Below are 24,501 nucleotides of genomic sequence, written 5' to 3'. Positions count from 1 at the left end.
TAAAAACTTAAGACCCTATCTGATGCCTTTTCCTTTTCAAGGATCCTCAAGGGATTGTCCCCTATAATGACTGGCTGCAGATTTAGTTTGCCCAGCTTCTCTTCCCTATTATCTCAGAAAATAGTAAAAAGGAAAAAAAAAAAAAAAAGGGAAAGAAAGAAATAAAGAAAAAGACAAGAAAGTTCCCTTTTCTCTTGTTTTAAGAGCTACACCACTATTCTCTGTGTGGACACTAATCTCTGTGGAGGCTCCTGTAGTTAGGGTAGTTCCCAAGTTTCTAGAAATTGAATCTTGCTCTTTGTGTAGCCATCCTGGATAATGCAGTTCCTGGTTCCCTTCTCTATCCTGGATCCTGGCAGTCTTCTTACTCAGTTCCAGTCCCCCACTTCCCTTGAAATCAGTAGTAAACAGCACAATTTGGGGTGATCCTGTGGTTGAAGTAGACCTTGTTTGTGACTCCAGGACACAGACGGCCTCATTCCTTCCTGGGCTTTGCTCTGCACCTAAATTTTATCCAAGGAGTTGTCTGCACACTGGGTCAGTTGGAGAGGTCTGTGATATCTGAATGGTCCCAAGTTCTTTGGGAGCTCTCAGGGCACTGGGACTCCCTGTCCACTTTCCCTCTGGGGACTTTTCAAGGAAGCCTACTTCTCTCTCTCTCTCTCTCTCTCTCTCTCTCATTTCTGATGTTCTCTTTTTCTGTCTTCGTTCTCTTCCATTTCCGGTTTCCGAGGATTCTGTGGAATGACCCAATTGAGTGAAGGCCAGCAGTGCCAGTGGTGAAAGAATTCATCTGAGGCAGAACAAAGGAGATAGAAGTTAACTGAATATGACACAAGGGAGCAGCAGGCAGGACAGTGAAGGAGAGACTGCTTGCCAGGAGGCAGTGATGAGGGGCTGTAGCTAAGGGGGAGAGAGGAGGTATGAGAATGTATGCAATTTTCCTTTTTGGTACCTGTGTCTGATTGTAAGTAGCCCACTGGTCAGCTAGGGCTTATGGATTTTCTGAGGTGGGTCACCTAATGGGCCTTTGTTCAGCCCAGTGGTGACTGTGACCCTTTTATCTCACTTGGGTTGCCAGTGCTCAAGCCTGTGGCCTAAAAGCAGGCCTCTACAGATTCTACTGATATATCCTCTAGCTCAGAGATTTTTCTTTTTCTCCTCAGCTGTGTCCAGTCTACTCATAAGGCCATCAGAGGTGTTCTATTTTTCTGCTACAGTTTTTATCTCCAGCATTTGTTTCTTTCTTAGGATTTCCATTGCTCTGCTGTCTGTCTGTTCTTGCACACTGACTATTTTATCCATTATAGCTCTTTGTATATTAATACTAGTTGTTTTAAATTTCCAGCCTGATAATTCCAATATCCCTGCCATGTATGGTTCTGATGCTTGCTCTGTCTCTTCAAATTGTGCTTATTTTACTTTAGATATGTCTTATAATTTTTTCTTGCTAGCTGGACATGATATGCTGGGTAAAAAAGAACTGCTATAAATAGGATTTTAGTAAGGTGGTGCTGAGGTGTGGGGGAGGGGAAACATTCTGTAGTCCTATGATTAGGTCTCCCTGAACCTGTGTCGCTGAACTAGGAATCTCACAAATATTTCTCTCCCTTTTTTTTTTAAACCCCCTTAAGTGAGACAGGATAGCTAGAGTGGGCTGGAGTTGGGTAATTTCCTTCCCCACATCACTTAGATTCTGAGAAAACCCCAGCAGGTTAGGCTCTGGTTAACTAGTTGTGAAGAACAGTGTTCTGTTGGATTTTAAAGTAGTTCCTTCTCTGTGTCCTCTGCCAATGGCCCAAGGAAATTTTTCTCTGATATTTACTGTGGGAACCTGATCAAGCTCCAGGAGGCAACTCTCACAGAATTGTGGGGCCCCTCTATGACTGGGTCCCCCTAGAGTTTTTAAATCTTAGGGTCAAATACAGTTCAGTTCTCCCTGTGGGGCACTTGTTCCCACAACGTTTTCTGCTCCCAAGTCTTTGTTCCCCTTAGCAATGGTGACCCATACTCACCTGTCTTCTGTCTTGAGGGCAGTGGTGTTCACTGCACCCTCCCCTCTCTTACAGATCCAAGAAGAGTTGTTGATTTTTTAATCTGTTTAGCTTTTTACTTATTATTAGGATGGAGTGTCTACTTCCAAGCTCCTTACATGTGAAACCAGAAATCTGAAATCTAATGTTCCCTTTTTTAATCAATTTTTAATTTTAAAGTAATACATGAATAAACTGTCCTTGAAAAAAATTAATATATTGCAAATAAGGAGAATTTTCTTTGTATTCCATCCTCAGTCTTATTCTTCTTCCCCCTCCCTCAGTTCTGTACTTTTATCATTTTATTGTGCATTTTTTAATATTTTGTATTTGTATGCATAGATTGGAGACCTTATCAACATATGTAGACTTAGCTCATTATTTTTAAAGTGCTACAGTGATCCACAGTATGGCTATACCCTGCTATTTTTAGCAACTTCCCCTTTGACAAACATTTAGGATACCTCTGTCTTCAGGAAATATAATAGTGCTAAGTGAAAGAAGCCAGTCACAGAGGACCACATATTGTATGATTCCATTTATATGAAATGTCTCTACTAAGCAATTCTGTAGAGACAGAAAGTAAATTAGCGCTCTCCTGGGCTGGGGACAGGGGTGGGGGGAGAGCAGTGTTGAGGAGTGATGGCTGAGGGGCACAAGGTTTCTTTTTTAAAAATATTCTAAAATTGTGGTGATGGGTGCAGTGCACAACACTGTGAATATACTAAAAGCCATTGAATTTTATACATGAATCAATGAATTATATGGTACATGAACTATATCTCAAGCTGTATAAAAGAGAAAGAAATATAGTAGTCATCCCATTAGGTATGCTTCATCAGGACTAATTAAATTAGATGCAGTCTCCAGGGACTGCCTAATTGTGCTGGTGATTTTTAACCTCAGCCCCTCATCTACACAGGTGGCATACTCTGTGACAAGCTTATTCTCTTCAGCAATTAAAGTTTTTTTAGGTTTGATACATGACATTAAACTTAAGTAAATGGTCCAAGGTCATGCAGATCTGCTGCCCCAAAGTCAGTGTCCTTCCTACTATATCACACTATCTCCTATGTATTTTAGCCTTGGGGACTCTCAAGGACTCAAGGGCTCTTTGAGGTCAGAGGCCTTACTCACTTAATCTCTGTCTTTTTTTTTTTTCAATTTTTTTTTTTTTTAATCTCTGTCTTATATGCCACCCCACTCAGGGTGCTTAGCAAAAGTTGGTTCCTAGTGCATGTTGGTAGAAATTCTTAGGACGCATTCTTAGGACACTCTACTCTATTTGTGCAGATCTTGCCTGAGTGTGGCCATGTACCACCTAAGGCACCTGAGTTCCTGCAGGGAGTTCACACAGGAGACCATGTGGAGCCTCTGACTAACTCCCAAGAAGGGGATTTTCTTTTTAAAGAGGATGTTAGGAAGAGTCTACAGGGAAATGTTAGGAAATTAAAATCTGTGGAATCAGCATGAAGGCTGCTTACAGATTACATTAGTCATGGAAGGTGAATTCATTCTCAAGAAAACAGAAAAGGGGAGAAATGGAGAGCATGCAGTTGGCAGGATACAAATGACAGGTACAAAGTACCTTCAGAAGGAGGAAGCCCAACCTAAGTCATTCCTAAGGCATATAAACATGTGCAGATCAGATGAAGAAGAAGAGAAAATTAGCGTCATGGCCAAAGCAGAAAGAGACACATTGAGATGTGGTTATATGCTTATAGAAACAAATAAAACTGACCTCTGGAACACATAGATGCTACCTCTGGACAACAAATAAGTCAACTATAGCATCTTGCCTCAATAGAAGAGAGATTCTATATTTGGAAATCAATTTGTTTTGGAATTAGAAGTAAAGCCAGATAAGAACAGAAAAGGAATAAAGAAATTCTCTTCTACTTGGAGTCCAGAGTAGACAGACCAAAATCCTAGTGACATGGACAGTTATGAAAAAAAGCCTGGCCTAACTGCCAATCCCTGAAATGAATCAGGTGGACCTAAAGATCTTCCATTGCTCAGCAATTATTTTATGGGAGATTTTATGAAGTCATCTTTGAATGTCCTCAATTCTTTTTTTTTTTAAGGTTTTATTTATTTATTTGAGAGAGAGACAGAGAGAGAAAGAGGGAGAGAGTGCTGAGTGGGGAGTGGCAGAGGGAGAAGGAATCTTAAGCAAACTCAACCCTGAGCATGGAGCATGGAGCTGGACTCAGGGTTCAATGGGGGGATAGAGCAGGGCTGGATCTCAGGATCCTGAGATTACGACTTGAGCTGAAACCAAGAGTCGGAGGGTTAACCAACTGTACCACTCAGGCACCCCTGAATGTCCACGATTCTGCCCACAGTTTCTTCATCTCATGAAATAAGTCAGCAGCCCATGAATATTGTCACTTCAAAATTGGAGTCCAGTCTCTGGAGTAAATCTTGAATTCAGTCCTAGGTCCACTGTGGACATGTTAGGGGACACTAGGGGACACTAGTCAGTTACTACATTTTTCTCTTCCTACATTTCTCTCTTTGTAACAGAGATAATGTAGTTTTCTTAGTTACCTCAGGATAAATGCTTTTAAAAATGTGAAATTATTTTACTCCTTTGAAATCTATTCAACAATCATTCATTAAATATTGGTCTCCTTTGTGCAAGGTACAGGGCTTGAGTCTATGCAACATGATCCCCATGCTTACTTAATCCAGAGGATTATTGTACCAGGCAGCAAATGAACCAAGTACTGACATGCATTAGGTCTTTTCTACTTTCTTTTCTAGAAATATCTCTCCTGGAATCTGACTCTGGAATTTCCTGACTTTTCCAAGTTTAGATAATAAATCTTCCATTGCACTAGTATAACTTAATGCCTTTATTTGCCTGAATTATATTTTAAAAAGAAATTTATACAGTCTCACTGCCCTCAGCAAGCCACAACATATTCAAGCATATTTCATTAGATTTATACTCTTGAGATTTTACACTGTACAGTACTAAGAACTTTAAACATACAATAATTAATACTATACAGTTGAAAACAGAACCTGGGAAGGAATATTTTTTAAATTGGACAGGATTTATTTCAAGCCTCATACTTAGAGTCAGAAGATGTAAGGTGCCATTTGAAAGAAGGGGCTCCAGTTGACCTATCCTAGTTAGTGGCCCATCCTGGATCCCCAGCCCCATCTGTGGCCATAAGGTCACGTTGTACAAAGGGCTGCTTCTGTGGTAACCATCTGATGGCTCTGCATTACATGAAAAGTTAAGGGAATCGGTAGATGAGGGCTGAGCAGACAAAACAATCCAACCACCCAGGTCACCACTGACTGCTGGTTTTCCCATTCTAACGGCCAAGTTCAGAAAAAAGAAAAGAAAAGAAAAGAAAAGAAAGCTCCCAAAGTGCCTAACACAAAGACAATTGAGAGTTAATTACTTAATTAACAGTAATTAATTAACTGTGTATTATTAAAAACAAAACAGTGGTGCCTGGGTGGCTCAGTTGGTTAAGCATCTGACTCTTGATTTTAGCTCAGGCCATGATCTTAGAGTCATGAGATCAAGCCCCATGTAGGGGTCTGCACATAGTGCAGTATCTGCTTGTCCCTCTCCCTCTGCTGCTCCCTTTCTCCTCCTACCCCACTGCTCTCACTCCCAAATAAATTAAATAAAATAAATAAATAAATAAATAAATAAATAAATAAATAAATAAATAAATAAATAAAATCTTTCTTAAAAAAAGAAGAAAATTCACTTTAGCAGATATTCACCTGAGTACCTGCTGGGTACAGTGTATCAAACTATGTGGTGAGGCCATAAAAGCAACAGAAGCCATGCCATGTAGATATTACCAGTAAGGACAAAATCCTGGACATAAACTGAACAAGGAAAGATCAGGTATGTGTGGCAAGGCTACTTAGAAAAAGAATTCCTTCCAGGATAAGGAATGTTCAGATCTGGCTCTGGGATGTGGTGAGGGACAAGGAAAAAGCAGATTCAAGAGAGAATTCCATCTGCCAGGAAGAACCCTTGCAAAGACAGCAAGTGGGCATGTTGAGAAGAGTCAGGAGATGCCAGTGAGATTCAAAAGAGCTAGTCCAGAGAAGGCCTCTCAGCACTTAGGTGGACTCAATAAGCAACTTGGATCATGTTGGGTCCTTAATTAGGAAGGGAAAGTAAACAGAAATGTATCAGGAAGTTTCTTTTGTAGCAGCTCTTTGGGAGTCAGTGGAGTAGGAGGATCCAGGAGGCAGAAGACCAGATCCAACCCTAGTCTGAGTCAGAGACTGGGAAGCTATCCTGGAAGACATGAATGAGAAAGACTCCTAGGTAGATGAGTACCCCTGGGTGTTCCTGTTATTATCCTCCTTTACCCCTTCATTTCTCCACTTGAAGCCTTCCCATGCAGAACAGATAGGTGTAAAAAAGCACAGGTTTGATAAGTGATTAGATAGAGGACTCTTGCTGGTGGAGACCCAGAAAGCGTTAATGGGATAAATCTGGAAAGATTAATTGGATTTTGATGGGCACAATGGTACTTGAGGAGGGAGAGAAAGACGGAATGAGAAGGAATGTAGATCTGCAGGAGTAGAGGTAGTGTTTCATCTTGGTTCACAATACTATGTGATATGTTATGGCTCATTATAGTTTAATTAAATTTATACTTTGTAATTTAAATGTGTAATTTAAAATTATAATTAAATTATAATTTATATTTCAATTAAAACTACGGAAAGACAGAAGAATGGAAAACTAGATAGTCTCACTTATTTTATTTGTAACAACTTTATTGAGATATAACTCACCATAAAATTCACCCTCTCTTAAAAAAATATTTTATTTATTTATTCATGAGAGACCCAAACACAGAGGCAGAGACACAGGCAGAGGGAGAAGCAGGCTCCATGCAGGAAGCCTGATGCAGGACTCAATTCTGGGACTCAAGGATCACACCCTGAGCCAAAGGCAGACGCTCAACCGCTGAGGCACCCAGGTGTCCCTTCACCCTTTTAAAGTATACAATTCAGTGGTTTCTAATGTATTCAGAGTTGTGCAAACATCATCACTGTCTAATTTTAGAACATTTTCATCACCCCAGAAAGAAACTGCATCCATACCCATTGGCAATAGTCTAACCTATTTTTAATCTAAAACTCACAAACGCAATGAGAGTAGAGACTGGCTGTCAGGAACTCTCTTGTCTTTCCTAGCTGGGGAGGAGCTTTCAATAATTCTCATTAATCTTCAAGTCCCGTGTCCCTGCTGCTCTACAGAAAAACTTCCTGATGTGGCTAGGTTGTAAGGATGAGAGGAAAGGATCTGGAGACCAGAATGGAAGGATGTGTATGAGAACCTCAAGGGATGGAAAGGGAGCAGTTGGGCCTCAGGGAAGGAGAAGCCAACCAGAGTGAGTAGAGCAGATAAGGCAGCACTTCTCCCAGCAGCCCCAGGAACGTGAAAACCTCACAGGACAATCACGTAACAGCTCTATCCCCATTCACCTCTGGGGCTTCACTGAGCAGGAAATAATTTCCCTTTTTCCACCCATCCTCCCTGGAGCAGTGGAGCCTTCTCATCTCCCCCTTTCTGCCATGTGGCTAGGAACTTTCTCTGTGTTGACTCACAGAGATAATTTAATCCCCACACCAGTCCTAATGAGGTAGATATGGTTATCCCTGTTCATTTGGAGATCAACAAGTGTAGCTCATAGAGTTAAAGTACCTTGCTCAGGATCATTTGCCTGGTAACTGGTAGAATCAATTTCAAACCCAGGACTCCAACCAGGATTCATTTAGCTTCTAGATCTTTACTGTCACTGCCTCAAAGGGTTCCACATCGTTCTGAATCCCTCCTGACTCCCCAGGACAAAGAACCAAGGTATAAGAAGTCTGCTCTTCAAGTCTGATAAAAGCACTGTGGTGACTAAGGTTATAAAAATTTTTGAAGCCTTCACTAATGTTTTTGAAAGTGATGTGGTCTTCCCAGCAGTGTCTTTTCTGTGTTAGCCCTTTGCACATCTGGCATGCTAGATCCCAGATGTGTGATTTTCATCCCATGCGGTGGGGGCCACAGTACTGGGGATCCTGCCGGTTCAGCTGTTCTCAAGAAGGCCTGTTTCTTTGACAGGGCCTGCAGGAGGTGGCTAGTGGTGGTTTTGTAGCCCCTGATTTATTACTGTCTCCAGCCAGAGACAAGTGCTATGCAATCGGTACACACACAAAGACACGCGCGCACACACACACACACACATGCACACACATGGACACACCCCATCCATTTGGAGAGGAACACGAAGAAGGAAACATTCACAAGGCATCACCACTGATTTCTCTTTTCTCCCAGATCAACTGGTCTGACTTCTCCCTGTTGCCTCCTTTGCCTGTGGTCTGTCAGCTGGAGGTGATGACAAGGAATATTTCAGACTCTTTCCCCATCTGCTCCAAACACCAGGAAGCTGCAGGCCTGCTTCCCTCCAGGCCAGCTTAGAAATCCTGGTGTCAGGATAGAACAGCCTTCCAAAAGCCAACCACAGAACATTTAATACCTGTGCAAACCCCACGTAGAATTCATATGCCATAGGGTCATGGCTTTATGAGTGTTTCCATGACATGGTATTATTACACCCCAGATCTCTCACCTCATATGTCACTCAAGCATTCTCTGTCAGGAAACCAAGGATAAACATCCAAAAAGAAGATTAATATTAGACTAAAAGAGTAAAGTTCACCTAAACCATATGGTTCAGCTCAGAAGGGATGTGTGTCAGCCCTTTTCTCTATCCCTTCACCCCTGCCTTCCACCTCATCTTGCCTCACACTCCAAACAGGAATCCCTTTACAGCAAGTCTGCGTGGGCTACCTATGTCAGAGTCAGGAAAGTTTTTTAAAAGGCAGATTCCTGGGAATCATCATTTTTGGGACATGACCTGAGAATCTACATTTCACAAGCTCCCCAAGAGATGTTTGTAAATGGCAGGTCCCCAGGGAACCTCCCCAAGAAGCAAACCACCTACCCCTGTTTGAGTACATTTTGTCATGCAGAACTCACTACTTCCTTGGGCAGCTGAGTCTAGTGTAAGATGATTGTAATGAGAGGAAAGATCTCTTTTCTTGTGCTGAATTTGACCTTCTAGAATTCTCATCCACTTTTCTTTCCATTTTTCCTCTTCCCCTTGGAGCCACAGGGACTGCAACCACCCTTCCACAGAAGAGCCTCTAGCTCAGACCTCCCTTTGTTCCATCTCAAAAAGCAGAAAACTGAGTCCACCCACTGGCCTGGCACAGCCAGTCGGAGCAGGGCATTGAATAACAGAGTTTTCACCTGCCATGGTCTTGCAGAAGGCCTGGAGCTGAGTTAAAGGTTAAAGGCCCAGCCCCTGGATTCCTATCAGGGGTGGATCCTGACTATATACCCATGGGCAAGATGCTCCTTCTCTCTGTGACCCAGTTCCTCATTTGCAAAACAATGATAGCAATGCAAGTTTTTGTAAAGATTAAATAAAATAATACACCTAAAGCACTCATGAGAGTGCTCGTTACGTATTAAGTGCTCTGTAAGTATCATCATCATCTCTGAGTGGGAAAAAGGCAAGGAAACAAATTCTTCAAGTTTTGCCTGCTTTGACTTCTGCTTCTTTTTTTCTGGTCCACACATTGACAAAAAAGTAAAAGTTTAAGGATATAAGGTTGTTACACAGACCATGAGAGCCAGTTGTTCTTCTCTGTTGACTACTAAGTAAAATAATGTGGGCGGCACTCAAAACAGCACTCCCAACTAATTGCCATTCATGGGGTGACTATACATCCCAGCACTTTGCCCAGCATTGCCTCACTTTGTTTCTGTGGCCATTATTCATACTCTTAAAGATATCTGTTTAGATGACAAACTGTTAAGTTGCTCCAGACATTAGATATTCGGAAGACTTTCAATATGGGTTGGAAGCATTAAGACAGGTTACTAAAAGAGTTTGTGAAATCTCTTCCTCAGAAATATTTAAAACATGCCCATCTGGCTGGGATGATTTAGAACAACTGCAAATAAGTACGCATTTATAAACCCCTAAAATGCTTTGTTTGGTTTGGTTTAACTAAACTGCCTTTCCCTGCCTCCAGGAGGCACGTAGGTAGTAAAATTAATGGAAACAACATTCTTAACTATTCAGTTCGCCCAACAAAAATTGACTTGTGCTGTGGGCTCGTGGATGTGGGTGAGCAACCATTATGAGCTTAGAGTCAGTAACATCCTGCCTCAGATTATAGGAAAGAGATACCACAGGCTAGCAAGCTAACAAATGCTTGGATAGCTTAGAGTTTGAAAGCAGAATGTAGTCTTTTACTTGAGTAAGAATATTGTAAGAATGGTTAACAATGTGCTGGGTATTGTATAGATATTAACGCATTTTATCCTCAAAAACCCCTATGAACTTACTGCTGTTATTATACATAATTACAGATAAGAAAACTGAGTCACAGAGAGTTAAGGAACTTGCTCAAGTGTGTGGCAGTTTGTCCCTGGTGGTTTGCATCCAGAGCGCATGCTCTCCACCACCCTGCCGCATGCTCTCTAGAAGAGAGAATACTTTAGTAAATGAGGTGGGGACAGGAGCTCCAGCTAGTCTGATCTGAGCTGGCTACTGCTGAGAGCAGACTGCTGAAGGAAAAAACTGGTCCTCACTGAGGGATGAATGAAGAAAAATAGTATTTCTAGGACTTTACATGTAATCCTCACAACATCCATGGAAGATGGGTATCACTGTTTTCATTTCACAGTTCAGGAAAGTGAGGGCCTAGAGAGGTGGAGGAGAGTCCCCAGGACCCATTGTAAGTCAGGAGCAGAAGCAGGATTCTGACTCAGGAATCCTACCTGACTGGGAACCCCTGCTATTCGTATCTCTGGGAAATGCCTGCCATCACCACTAAGCCAAATACATGGGCTACAAACTTGGATAGAGAAAACGACCCCGGGTGTGTGTATGTGTGTGTGTGTGTGTGTGTGTGTACACAGAAAAAGGAGAAAAAGAATGTATAGCAGAAATGTCAACAGTGGGTAGCTCTGGATAGTGGAATAATAGGTAATATGTTTCTTCTGTATGTATTGATTTTCTAAGTTTTGCTTAATGAACATGTATCTTTTTTAACAGTTTTATTGAGATATAATTTAGATTCCAAATACTTTGCCCAGTTAAAGCGTTCAATCCAATGGCTTTTAGTACCTTCACAAAATTGTGCAACCATCACTTCAGTCACATTTAGAACATTTTCATCACCCAAAAACGATACCCACAATCAGTAGCATCACTCCCTGTTTGCCACCAGCCCCTCCAGCCCTAAGGAACCACTCATCTACTTCCTGTCACAATAGAATTACTTATTCTGGACATTTCATATAAATCAAATCATGTAACATATGGACTTCTGTTAATTGCTTCTTTCATTTAGCATGTTTTCAAGGCTCATCCAGGTTGTCACATGTATTAGTACTTTATTTCTTTTTATTGCCAAATAATATTCTATTACATGAATATACCACATTGTATTTATCCACTCATCAGTTGATGAGCATTTGAGTTGTATCCATTTTTTAGCTATTATGAATAATCATGCACCAGTTTTTGTGCGCATATGTTTTCGTTTCTCTTAGGTACTTAACATTAGAATTGCTGAGTCATGTAGTAACTCTATGTAACCTTTTGAGGAACACATGTATCTTTTTAAAAGTAATTTGTTTTAAAGCCTGGACCCCAGGAACCACTTATATGATAGTTGGAGCAGAAAAAAACTATCTTAAAATTAGATGTTCCATGTCAAGCCTCTTATAAAATCAAATCATACAAACAACAAAAAGAAAAATAGAATAAAAAATGAGAAACATAATCCTCAACAGATATTAATATGTATATTGAGTCATTTGTCTATTCATACTACAAATATTTTTTAAGTATCTATTATATATAAGAAAGGACCAGTGGATTTGAAGTCAAAAGACCTAAACACTGCCTTTTCAGGCACTCTCTCTCTCTCAAAGGGTAAATGTGAGGTTCCAATAGGATCAAGTGTTTTACACTGTAAATGTCTGTTCACTGTGAAGGAGTTGCAGTAAAAGGGATCTCAGAGAGACAAAGTCCTCCTGAGGTATACTGAGAAAATGTGCTCAGTGGAGAAGAAAAGGCCTGAGAGGCAGAGAGGGAAGTGGTGCCTGTATGGGTACAGGACCAGGCTTTGGTCTCAGGCTGCTCAGGGTTTATCAGGAGACCCCAAAGGGAGGACAGGGCCCAGGACCATCTGTGGGGTGCATCTCAGGGCAAAGACAAGTCCTGTGTGGCTTTGCTCCTTTGTCTAGCTACTCTTTATCCTGATCAGATTTGGTTGGTTGGGAGAAGAAGGCAGCACATGCAATCACACTTGAAGGAGACTTCAGGCTCACCAGCAAAGGAACAGGGAGAAAGAAGTAGGTTGTGATGTCACTCCCAGTACCTAGACTGCTGTGGTAGTTGGGCAAGGAGATTTTCAAAAAGATTTGGGAATATGATTGACAGTAATGGTAAGTAGAGTGTAAGGGGGCGAGGAAGGCCGAGGGATTTAGAATTGGTGAGGTGAACGTGAATAAAATGGGATTGTTTCCAGCTCTGTACTCCATTTTTCAAAACCTTTCAATAGTCTGTACTACCTATAAAGTGAGGCCTTTAGTGAGGCATCCAAGACCCTCCATGGTCTGACCCCAGCTTAATTCTCCATCCTTACTTCCCACTGCTTCCCTTCAGTATATTCAGCCACACTGAAGTATTTACTTTTTTCACAAATGAAACCAGAATCCAGCCTTTGTCTGGAATTACCTCCTCTACTCTCTGAGTATCCAAAGTACTGCTCATTCTTCAAAGCCCAGCTTCCAAACTATGTCTTCCACAAGGATTACCCAGAACCCCCACACCCTCCTTCCCAGACAGAATTAGTCCCAGGGGTGCCTAGGTGGCTCAGTTGGTTAAACATCCAACTCTTGAACTCAGTTCAGGTGTTGATCTCAGGGTTGTGAGTTCAAGGCCCACATTGGGCTCCATATTGGGTGTGGAGCCTACTTAACAAAAAATTAGTCTCAAACTTCACAGGATACATATAATGTTTTATCCATATAATGACTCTCACAGGTTGTCTTTACTTCTCATTAGAGAGTAGGTCTCTCAAATTCACCTGCCCCTGATATAAAGTCTGACATATAATAGATATTCAATAAATATTTGTTAAATCAGTGAGTGTAGGAATTAATGGAATAAAGGTATAGATAAGGGAAGAGAAAGGGAGATTTGGGGGATGTGAAGATAGATATATTCAGGTAAGTTCCAGGGCAGCCAGGAGAGAAGTCTTCATGGAGAGATGACTGGAGGTGTGCTGAGTAAGGTACAATCAGATATGAGTGGAGATTGATGGTGGGGTGCTAGAGCAGACAGAGAGGAAGGGAATATACAGGGAAAAGAGTAAATTCTACCCTAGGGACTCAGACTTGAGCTAGAACCAATAGACAGAATGGGTTTTATTCCTGGGAATGAACTCAGAGGCCTATGAAGGCTAGACATAGGGCACCAATGTGTCTTGTATGACAGTATAGCTGTGGCTCAACTCCAGTGAGCCTCTTGGAGGGAAGGCACCATGGACAGGTCTTGAAATGTTTTTAGGAGAAGCCAGATGTGTTTTTTGATGAGATTTCCCCTTTGTGAAATATTACAAACTAATTTGGGCTTTAAAAACTTTATTGAATATGTAGAAATGAACTCATGTCCTAAGTGAATTTTCAATGAATTTTCACAAACTGAGCATGGTCATGTAACCAGTACTGATCAACTATCAGAATATCACCAGCAATTCAGAAGCACACCTCCCGCACCCATATGCTCCCTTCCAGTCCTTACTGTCTCAGTAGTAATCACTCTTGGCTGCTTAGATCATAGAATAATTTTGCCACTTTTATATTCTATATAAATGCAATCATGTAGTACTTAGTTTTTGGATGTCTGGGTTTTTTCACTCAACATGTTTGTGAGAAGCATCCATACTGCTGGATATAGTCATGGGATTGTGCATTTCATTGCTGTATAGTATCCCACTGTGTGAATATACACAACTTATATGTTCATTCTACTGCTAGAGGACATTTTAACTATAACACATAGTGCTGCTAGGGACATCTAGTAGGTGTCTTGGTGAATATATGAATATATGTGCCCATTTTTACTGAGGATACCTAGGAATAAAGTAGCAGAATCCTAAAATATGTATATGTTCAGGTTTGGTAGATGCTGCCAAAATGTTTGTACAGATTTGCATTCCTATTAGCGATATATGAAAGTTCTGGTTTCTCTACAACATTGTCTACACTGATTTTTTTTTTCATTTCAGCCATTCTTGCGCATGTGTACTTCTACTGCATTGTTGTTTTGATTCATATTGCTCTGATGAATAATGAAACTGAGCACCTATCCCTTTGTTCATTGGCCATTTGGGTAGCTTCTTTTATGAGGTGACTGACTATTCAAGTTATTTGCTAATTTCTCCATTGAGTTGTCCATCCTTTCCTTTATATATTCTGGATATGATGCTTTTGACAGATGCATGTACTATGAATACCTTCTGCTACTCAGTCACCTGCCTTTTCACTCTGTTGGTGGCACCTTTTGATAAACACAAGGTCTTAACTTAATTGTTCAATTTAATCATCATTCTTTGTGTTTTAAAAAATATTTGCATACTCCACTGTCATAAAGGTGTACTCTTATGTTTTCTCTAGAAGCTTTATTGTTTTATCTTTCATATTTAGCTCTGCAATCCATCTGGAATTGCTTTATTATATGGTATAAGGTATGGTCAATAAACATCTTTCCATGTGGATATCCAATTGTCTCAACACCATTTATTGAAAAAGATCATCCTTTTCCCAATGCTCTGCAATGTTGCCTTTGTCATAAAACAGATTATCATAGATGTGAGGGTATGTATCTGGATTATGTATTACATTTTATTTGTTAGTTTGTCTATTTTTGCACCAAAACCTCAATGTCTTAATTATTCTAGCTTTATAATAAATCACCAGATCTGGTGGTATTAGTCTCTTCCAGCTTTGTTTTCTTCTTCAAAATTATATTAGATATTTTTGGCCTTTAGCATTTCCACATAAATTTTAGAACCAGCTTGTTAATTTCTGCAAAAGAACCCCCCTGAAATTTTGATAGAGATTGCATTAAATCTACACTTTAATTTAGAGAAAATTAACATCTTTATAACAGTGAGTATTCTATTCCATGAATATGCTAAATCTCTTCATCTATTTAGATTTCTCATTTCCTCTCAATAATGTTGTGGTTTTCAGGGTAGAGGTTAGGTCTTACCCACTTTTTATTAGATAAATTTGATATTTGTTGAAGTTATATCTTTTTTAAAATTTTATTTTCTATATAGTTGTTGTTAATACATAGCAATGAAATCAATTTTGTGTGTTGACCTTATTATAACCAGTGATCTTGCTAAATTCACTTATTTCTAATAGTTTGTAGATGCATGTGGATTTTCTACATACACAATAATATTGTCAGCAAATAATTACAATTTTATTTCTCCTATTCTGATTATTACTCATCTTTGATTAGGGCCATCTATTTGCTGAGGAAATATGTTTATAGAGGTGACCTACTATTTCTATTGGGATTTATTGTTCATACCTCCTTCTACCATGATTTTATTTCTTTTGCTCTGGAACTATATATACTCCTTCTTCTGTTCTCTGAATTCCAAGGGTCAGTGTAGCTCACAGTAAATTTCTTTAGACTGTTACTACTGATGAGCTCACCTTTCCTTTTATCACCACTGCACTGTTTTTGCTAGAAGTGTATGTGATAAACAATAAAAGTGAGTAGTCAACATGGTTTCTTGTTCAATTTGGTCTTTTCTGTGGTATGGAGCTAAGTCTCTGCTAGGAACACTCTCCATTTCTCTGGTGGCCCACCTATGCCTAGATTTCTTAGTGCCAACAAGAGTATGCTTTTAAGACTGTCTTAAACAAACAGGCCTAGCATTTGGTAAGGATGCTAATTATGGTATACTGTGGTGGTTTCCGTGATAATGGTCCTTCTTCTTACTGCTATTTCATTACTTTTGTTTTTGTCAGTGGGTTTTGAAGGAGATAAAGTTAAAATGCCTTTATTCCATCGTCTGCAGCCAGATGTTCCCTTTCACATTCCCCTCCCCTTCACATTTTAAAAAACTAAAATGTATAGTTCTTTATTATAAACATTATACATGGTCATTGTGGAAAGTATAGAAAATAAATGGAAATACACAGAAGAATCATTAAGAATAGAATAGTATGGACTTATTTGCTTGAGGCAAGAGCAGCAGAGACTTTGGTGTAACTGCAAGACAAGAGGTGTTAATGGACAAAAGAATCCCTTAGAGAGCCAGACTGTGCCAAAATATACAGCCCTCAAAGGGGAATTTAGTTAGACAAATCCACAGGACAAGCCGAGTGTGCAAACACAAACAGCCCTCAGAGGGGAGATCTGGTCAGGCAAACCCAGACAAGGCCCTGCAGGAAAGCAGAGGCTACAGAAAAAGCAGAATGTGCAAACAGCACCTCTCAGAGGGGAGGCATAAAGAGGGTGGAATCCCAGGCATTAGAGGTGCTGGTAGGCTTATTAAGTTACATTTCATTCCCTAGGGCCAATGCTGAATCATTTCCAGCTAAAGATTAATTGAATGCATTTTCCTAAATGACTCAGAGGGGGCATGGCATCCCCAGAGAAGAGAGAGCTATTATTGTTGGAAAGGATCTCAGGTACAGTCTAGGCCAATACCTCCCAAAGCATGGTCCATGGGCCACAACTGGCATAAGAAGTTATTTAAATGGTACAGAGACTTTCTTTTTACTTGAATAGTCATATTTATTTTAATTTGTGTTTGAAAAAAATTATAAACAACAAAATGAAACCACAGTTTCATAGATATCCTTATTTAGGATGAGGCTATTAAATTTGATGGTAATGTTAGACCTGGGCTAATTTAAAGAAAACTATTAAGCAAATATAGTACAGGATTAGGCAAGTATCGCAAAATCAAGGTTTGGGAATTCTGTTCTAGGGCAGTCCTCTGACCTTAACTATGGATAATGGTGAAGTCTCATCTGGCTGGAGGCCTAGATAGAGGAAGCAGCGTGTAGGATGTTCTGAGAGGTATGACTTTAAGGACAGATGAGTCTGAATCTTGGCAAGCATTGGAAGCACTGCCAAGAAATTTTAATTTTAATCTCTAGATGATGACAAAAGGTAAATGGGTCTGAGGAGTCCCATATTTCCATAGTAACCATGACATGCCTATATTTAAAACTAAGAGTACTAAATTTCCTGAATCCTTAGTGAGTTCTGAGAAGGAAAGAGCACTAATGAACCACATCATGATGCCAGATTGTACTATAAAAAGAAACAGGGACTAGAGGACCAGCAAGACAGAGACACAGTTGGCTGTCCACTTGCAATGAAGGAATCTCAAAGAGGATGAAAAGCAACTTCTCAACCAGCATAGGAAGACCCATAGAGAGAAAAGAATGACAATCAAGTTCCTCTTTCCTATTGTGACATTGGAGAGGCTTCAGCAACCCACAGTCTTGGAAAAGAATGAAGGCTGATGACTTCATGTGATCTGAGGATCCAGAGATGAGAGGCGAAAACAGAGCTTCAGCAATGGGATGCCAAGGCTAGAAATGGTGGAGAGAAGGGTGGTAGAAAGATAATCCAGGGCAGACCAGAAAATTTACCTGGCCATTGCCAGGTGTGAAGTATGCTGCGGGCATAGTGTATGCTTGGGTAGGAGGTGAGCCCTTTACTTCAATAAAGATGCATGTCTAAGCATGTAGTTGGTCCCTGAAGATCCTGGGAAACTGAAAACACAGAGAAGGGCCACCCAAAGCCTCACATGTCATCAGGGAAATGAATAAAGCTTCATTAACATTAACATTAATATGTGTGAACATTGTTCTCTCTTCTCACAGAGAACTTTGTTGTAAGATTTCTGGTACTGTCTTTTCAATATTCTCTCTCAGAATGCCTAGAGTATGTTTTCTTGAAATAGTTCGTATAATCAACTGTTTTGAATCAGATGTGATGATAACAATCTGAAAACAAGTATGCGTTTAAGCATGTCAAATTAACTGTGGATTAGGAACAATGATGAGGCTAGTTGCAAAATATCAGAAATTCTAAAAATAATTGATATCTTCCTTTGGAATCCAGTTTAATTCAAGCAATTTTTATTGATGTCCTTCTGCAGGCAGAACCATTTACTATATCCTTAGAGAAACAAAAGGGAGAATCAGGGCCTTTCTTGACCCCTGGGTCAAGAAAGTCTAGTAGTTGATAGTCTAGTAGTTGCAGTCTAGTAGTTGATAGACATCTCTTTATAGGCAGACTGAAATCCATGTTATAAGGAAAGCTCATCTGAGGTGTCTCGGTGGTTCAAAGAAGTGGTTCACACTTGTCATGTCTCGTTAAATCTAAGATACTGTCAGTTGAATGACACACTATTATATTATGCATCACTAAGGAAAAAAGAACTCAGAGTAAACTATGATATGTCATTGATTATAAGAGGCATCCTTTTCCCAGAGATGTTAAAAAAAGTGAAAAAAGCCATCTTAAAATTAATGAAATATGGTAACTGAAGAATTTTGACAGGTGGAAATAAGAGGAAAAGCCCACCACACAGGGGTCCTCCTGCTTTTTATATACTACATACTTCCTTTAATCATTCACATGACTTCAATCACTGCCTCTACGGTAACTCATAAATCTTCAGCTCCTGCCAGAATCTCTCCCCTTAAATGCAGACCTTTATGTCTAACTTTATTTCACTCATTTATTTTACACTTATGTAGTACCCATCATGTGCCAGCCAGTATTCTGTTTTGTATTAAGTGTCATAAAAACTCTATGAATAAGTATTATTATTATTCCCATTGTACATAGAGATTAAGTGACTTGCCCAAATCACAGAGCTCATAAGTGACAGAACTAGAAAAGATGGGCATAAGAGAAATTGCAAATCACAGGACTTGAATCTATAGTACTTGTCAACTGAGTGGGGATAGAGGCTAAGAGAGAAGGTTTTAAAAGGAAATGACAGGAAGAATCACTGTCTTAACTCAGGCTGCTATAACAAAATATCACAGACTAAATACCACTGGCTTAAACAACAGATTTATTTCTCACAGTTCTGGAGGCTGAGAAGTCCAAGTGCCAGTAGCTTCAGTTCTTGGTTGAGAGCCCTCTTCCCGGCTTGTAGATGGCCACCTTCTCACTGTGTTTTCACATGGTGGAGATAGAATGAGCTCTGATATCTCTTCTTCTACTTATAAGGACACTTATCCCATCATGGGGCCCCACCCTCATGACCCCATCTAAACCCAACAGCCTCCCAAGAGTCCCACCTCTAGATACTATCACACTAGGGTTTAGGGCTCAACATATGAATTTGAGGGAGACACAAACATTCAGTCCATACAAATCAGCAATAGGGGTAAGGGAATCAAATAAGAAAATTTCCTTTGGAAGGAAAATATTTAACGTTGGGCAAGTTGTGTTTTTAAGTGCTGCAAGAAATGTAGGCATAAATATCCTCTACTCAGTTGGAAACACTAGTGTGCAAATTTGGGCCGATATCAGGATAGGGATATTGATTAGGTAGTGAGGTGCAGAGCTCAACTGTGGGAGTGGATGATATTCTGAGGAAGAGATCTGGTACAAACAAGCTAAGGACAACTGGAGAAAAATCCATGTCTAAGAGAGATAGAAGAAAAGGCTCAGTATGACATAGGAAGAGTCCAAACTATGGAGGGTCACAGAAGGCGAAGAAGAGAGTTTCAAAAAGGAAAAAGTTGTTGGTCAATGTTAAACTACTACAGTTAAATGCAGATGTGAAGAATGACTTATGTAAGGTAAGGAGAAGCTCACTGGAGATGGGAAAAAGCACTAGCATCTGATTGATCGGATAGAAACTAGTGGGTAGGTGACTTTAAAAGAAGGCAGGAGTTGCAAATATTGTTTTCAAGAAGTTTATCTATGCTGTGAGGAGAGCTATAGTCCTGTAGCAGGAATGAGGAAATAGGTTTTTAAAATGGAATTTTGAAGTAGTGAGGGAGTGGATTCAATGCAAAGTCAAGATGTAAGAGGCAGGTAATTAGAGAATCAACTTTTGAAGGAGGCCAAAGAAAGGGGGGTCTTAACAAGTAGGGCACTTCATTCTCTGCATTGATGGGATAATAATAATAATAATAATAATAACAACAATAACAATATCATTATTTTGGACTTTTGCAAGGTATCAGGAACTATTCTAAGTAGTTTATAAGTAATTTATCTTATCAAAAATTCTGTAAGATAAAGCTCTTGTTCTTCTCATTTTATAAGATTTTTAAAAAGTGAGGCTCAGAGCTTTAAACAACTCATTTGAGGTCTCAATGCCAGTAAGTGGTATAAGCAAGATTTAATCCCAAGAATTAAATTATTGATTCCAGAATCCCCACTCTAAACCAGTATACTGTAAAATAATAAAGATATTGAGAGTGCTAAAATGGAACTTTAGAATTAGATGGCTTAAAACTTTGTAGTAAAATAGAACTTGAGGTTTTCTGCTGTAAGTGGGCAAAAAAAGGGAAGGTTGGGGGTCTCTATGGGAACAGGGATGATTTGAGAATCTACTGTAAGAAATTCAATGGATTTGAATTAATAAGAATGAATTAATGAGAATTAATAAGGATGAATCAAAGATCCATATCCTTCTTACCTGCCACAGTGAGAGAAATATGAATATTATGGTAAGATTACTGTGCTTTTTTTTCTTGACCTTTCCAAGGTGTATCCAGATGCTGAAGTACTTGATTGTAGAATTAAAGGTGTAGGGATGGACCTAATGTTTCAGCTTCTCAGTGTGCTGAATGGGATTCCTACAGTGGTATGCATATGGCACCATTCGAAGGAGCTCTTATTAAAAATTATAAGCATACATCTGTGAATCTCTGAAATTATATAGGAAGATATTGGGTAAGGGAATTTGTCCACCCATTGTCAACATTATGATTTTTTGTTGACATTCATTCACTAAGTCAGAGAATCATGATTACAATCTAAGTTTTATAAGAGCTATTAGATCTGAATAATATATACTTTTTCTCTGTGACTTTAATGCTTGTCTTCTTATGAAATCTATAACTTTCATTATATTATAGTTATTTGTGGGCATTTTTTTGTCCCCCTGTAAGACCATCAGCTTTGGAAGGCAAGGACTTTGTACTGTCCATATCTATTTTTCCAGTGCCTGAATTCTCCTCAATGCATAATATGTCTTTACATTGAATTATTGTAGGGGAGAAAGACCTCTTGCCTAACTTTTTGGGAATTGTGTCTAGTTCAGTAATCCTGAATTAATTTTTTTTTGTAATTCTGAATTTAAATTAATCCCTGGACATGGACAAGTCATTTTCAATATCCTTACTTTAGTTTTTATTTAAGTGATTTGCAGAGACAATGGCAGTGTCTCAATAAATATAATGCTTCTGTGTGGTTTGAAATTTGACATATGCAGCACATTTAAGGGTAGTAGAGTTCAACTCTGAAAAATTAAATTTTAATAATTAAACCCTGATGTAGCACTATAAAGTTACCCTAATGTTCAAGCCCTTTTAATTATAATTGAAAAGTAAAAAACTAATTTTTCCAACTACAATGACTCTAAAAAACATTTATTCCATACCAAATCATTACATGAAAACCCTTTTTAAAAAATTATATGACTGTGATTAGTGAAAACTGTTCTATTGAGTCATCCAAATCCTAAATAAGAATTATTTCTAAGAGAATAGCTATTCTTCTCCTTCACATTGTTCTTGCTTCTCCTTTATAATTTGATACAGTTTATTTTATTTTATTTTATTTTTTAAAGATTTTATTTATTTATGCATGATAGTCACAGAGAGAGAGAGAGAGAGAGAGGCAGAGACACAGGCAGAGGGAGAAGCAGGCTCCATGCACCGGGAGCCTGACGTGGGATTCGATCCCGGGTCTCCAGGATCGCGCCCTGGGCCAAAGGCAGGCGCCAAACCGCTGCGCCACCCAGGGATCCCCCTTGATACAGTTTATATCACAGTCTTCAAGTCTATACAACCTTAAATTTAATTATCCTGATATTTCCTTTTTACATCTAAAATCCAATTATATCATAGTGTATGCATTTGAAATGGCTGTGCATTTCAAACTTGCTGTTTCCTAACTGGATTATAAGTCTTAATGTGCTATGGTTTAGTTGCTTTTGTTTACTTAATTTTCTTGCTGTTTAACTTACCCTCTATCTTGCAAACTGTATTTTCAGAGAGAAAACATTATCTATTTAAGTTATTTATGTGCTTTTGAAGGAGTTTATGTTTTATATCTTTGGTTTATTGCTCTAAGACCCCTTGGACTCTTTTTTATTCATATAGTCTATTTTTTAAATGCTTCTTTTGCTATCTTCATATGCTCTTGATTTCCTCAAAAATGTGTTTAAAACACACTTGTAAGTGATTTTAGAGAATGGTCAAGCCAACCATAATTGCATTTGGCCCACTACACCTTCATGATCCAGTAATGGTCAAGGTCGCAAGTCCTTTACCATATGGGCCCGTTTATGTCACACCACTTTACATATCACAGACCTTGCTCATGACCTTATTCAAAATTCACACAAATGTATATTTTTAGGCACAAGAGAAACTAGGAAAAAAACATGTATGCATAAATCCACATCCAACCCCACTACTAAAAAAATGGTTTAATTTATGTGCCCTACCATTGATGGCTTCTTCAATGAACACGTGTTTTCATTACTCAACAAAAAATTGACTTCTTCCTATGTTCCATGTACTCTTTTAGTTACTGGAGGCAGCAAACAAAAGAGACTATTCTAGCCCTCATGAAATTTTCATTATTATAGACTCCCACCTTAAGCATAGATAATAAACATAATAACTAAGATACATAATACATTGCATAGAGATAATGCCAAAGATTTTCTGAAAAGCAAATAAAATAGGAAATATCAGAGAGAAAGGTAAAAATTTTAAATAGAGTGGCATCTCTGCAAAAATCTGTTGGGCACCTGCTATGTTCCACGTATATGGTAAAAAGGCAGACACCGTTCTTGCCTTCAGGGAGCTCACACTCCTATAGGTAAGACAGATATTGAACAAGCAAATACCAGGCTGATGAGTGATCCATAAAAGGGAAAGTAGAGTACAACCAGGTATTATAAGGAGTGCCAATCTGAGGGCAAGGGAGAACCTCCTTGAAGAAGTGGCATTTAAATGAGACCTATCGGATGAAGAGTTAGCCAGGTGACAATGAGGAAACCCAAAGTTACAGATTTGGGGAGGGGCCCTTAGACATCACTCTTCCCAAATTTATCATTTCGTATTTAGGAAAACTAAGCCCCCAAAAGATAAAATTACTTACCCAAATTACACAATGAGTTAGGGATAGAGTTAGGACCATAATCCAGAACCACCGGAATGAAAGCTTCACAAGAAAGGGGTATTCATCTGTTTTCTTAGTGCCTAGAGCAGTAAACATTTGTTGAATCAAAGAATAAATAAGTTGCCTGATTGGCTTGTCAGTGGTTTTTTCCCCCACTCCATAATAAAGCTCATACATAATACTGTATGAGGCCAAAAGGGCTGTGTGTGATATGAAGTAAAAGAGACACATTCCCTGTCCTCCAATAGCTTGTCATATTAGACCAGCAGGTCTCAAACTTTGTGGTCTCAGGTTCTCTTTACACTCTTAGAAAAAAAATTTTTTGAAGATTTTGTTTCCTTATTCATGAGAGACACAGAGAGAGAGAGAGAGAGAGAGAGGCAAGGACATAGGCAGAGGGAGAAGCAGGCTCCATGCAGGGAGCCCGACGTGGGACTCGATCCTGGACCCAGGATCACACCCTGAGCCAAAGGCAGATGCTCAACCACTGAGCCACCCAGGCATCCCTATACTCTTAGAAATTATTGAAGAACACAAGTATGTGTGAGATATCTATATCAATATTTACCTTAAAGAAATTAAAGCTAGTTTCACTCTTCTGCATGTGGATGTCCAATTTTCCCAGCACCATTTATTGAAGAGACTGTCTTTCTTCCAATGGATAGTCTTTCCTCCTTTATCGAATATTAGTTGACCATAAAGTTCAGGGTCCACTTCTGGGTTCTCTATTCTGTTCCACTGATCTATATGTCTGTTTTTGTGCCAGTACCACACTGTCTTGATGACCACAGCTTTGTAGTACAACCTGAAATCTGGCATTGTGATGCCCCAGATATGGTTTTCTTTTTTAAAATTCCCCGGCTATTTGGGGTCTTTTCTGATTCCACACAAATCTTAAAATAATTTGTTCTAACTCTCTGAAGAAAGTCCATGGTGTTTTGATAGGGATTGCA

The 24,501-nt window shown here is 39.3% G+C and overlaps 1 protein-coding gene and 1 long non-coding RNA gene across 4 annotated transcripts in view; one reads left to right on the top strand and one right to left on the bottom strand.

Annotated features, from left to right (window-relative positions):
• HPSE2 (heparanase 2 (inactive)) overlaps positions 1 to 24,501 on the top strand; it is a 631,399-nt gene that overhangs the window by 536,394 nt on the left and 70,504 nt on the right. The gene's annotated exons all lie outside the window — the stretch shown is intronic.
• LOC112672168 (uncharacterized) overlaps positions 22,173 to 24,501 on the bottom strand; it is a 29,114-nt gene continuing 26,785 nt past the window's right edge. The window contains exon 5 of the long non-coding RNA XR_003144082.3: positions 22,173 to 23,628. This is a non-coding gene — a long non-coding RNA (uncharacterized LOC112672168). The remainder of the gene's footprint in view (positions 23,629 to 24,501) is intronic.

This window comes from Canis lupus, chromosome 28 (assembly GCF_003254725.2).
Source record: "Canis lupus dingo isolate Sandy chromosome 28, ASM325472v2, whole genome shotgun sequence".
Taxonomy (NCBI): Eukaryota; Metazoa; Chordata; class Mammalia; order Carnivora; family Canidae; genus Canis; species Canis lupus.
The sequence above is the reverse complement of the archived record's forward strand: the minus strand, read 5'-3'. Positions and strand labels throughout refer to the sequence as shown.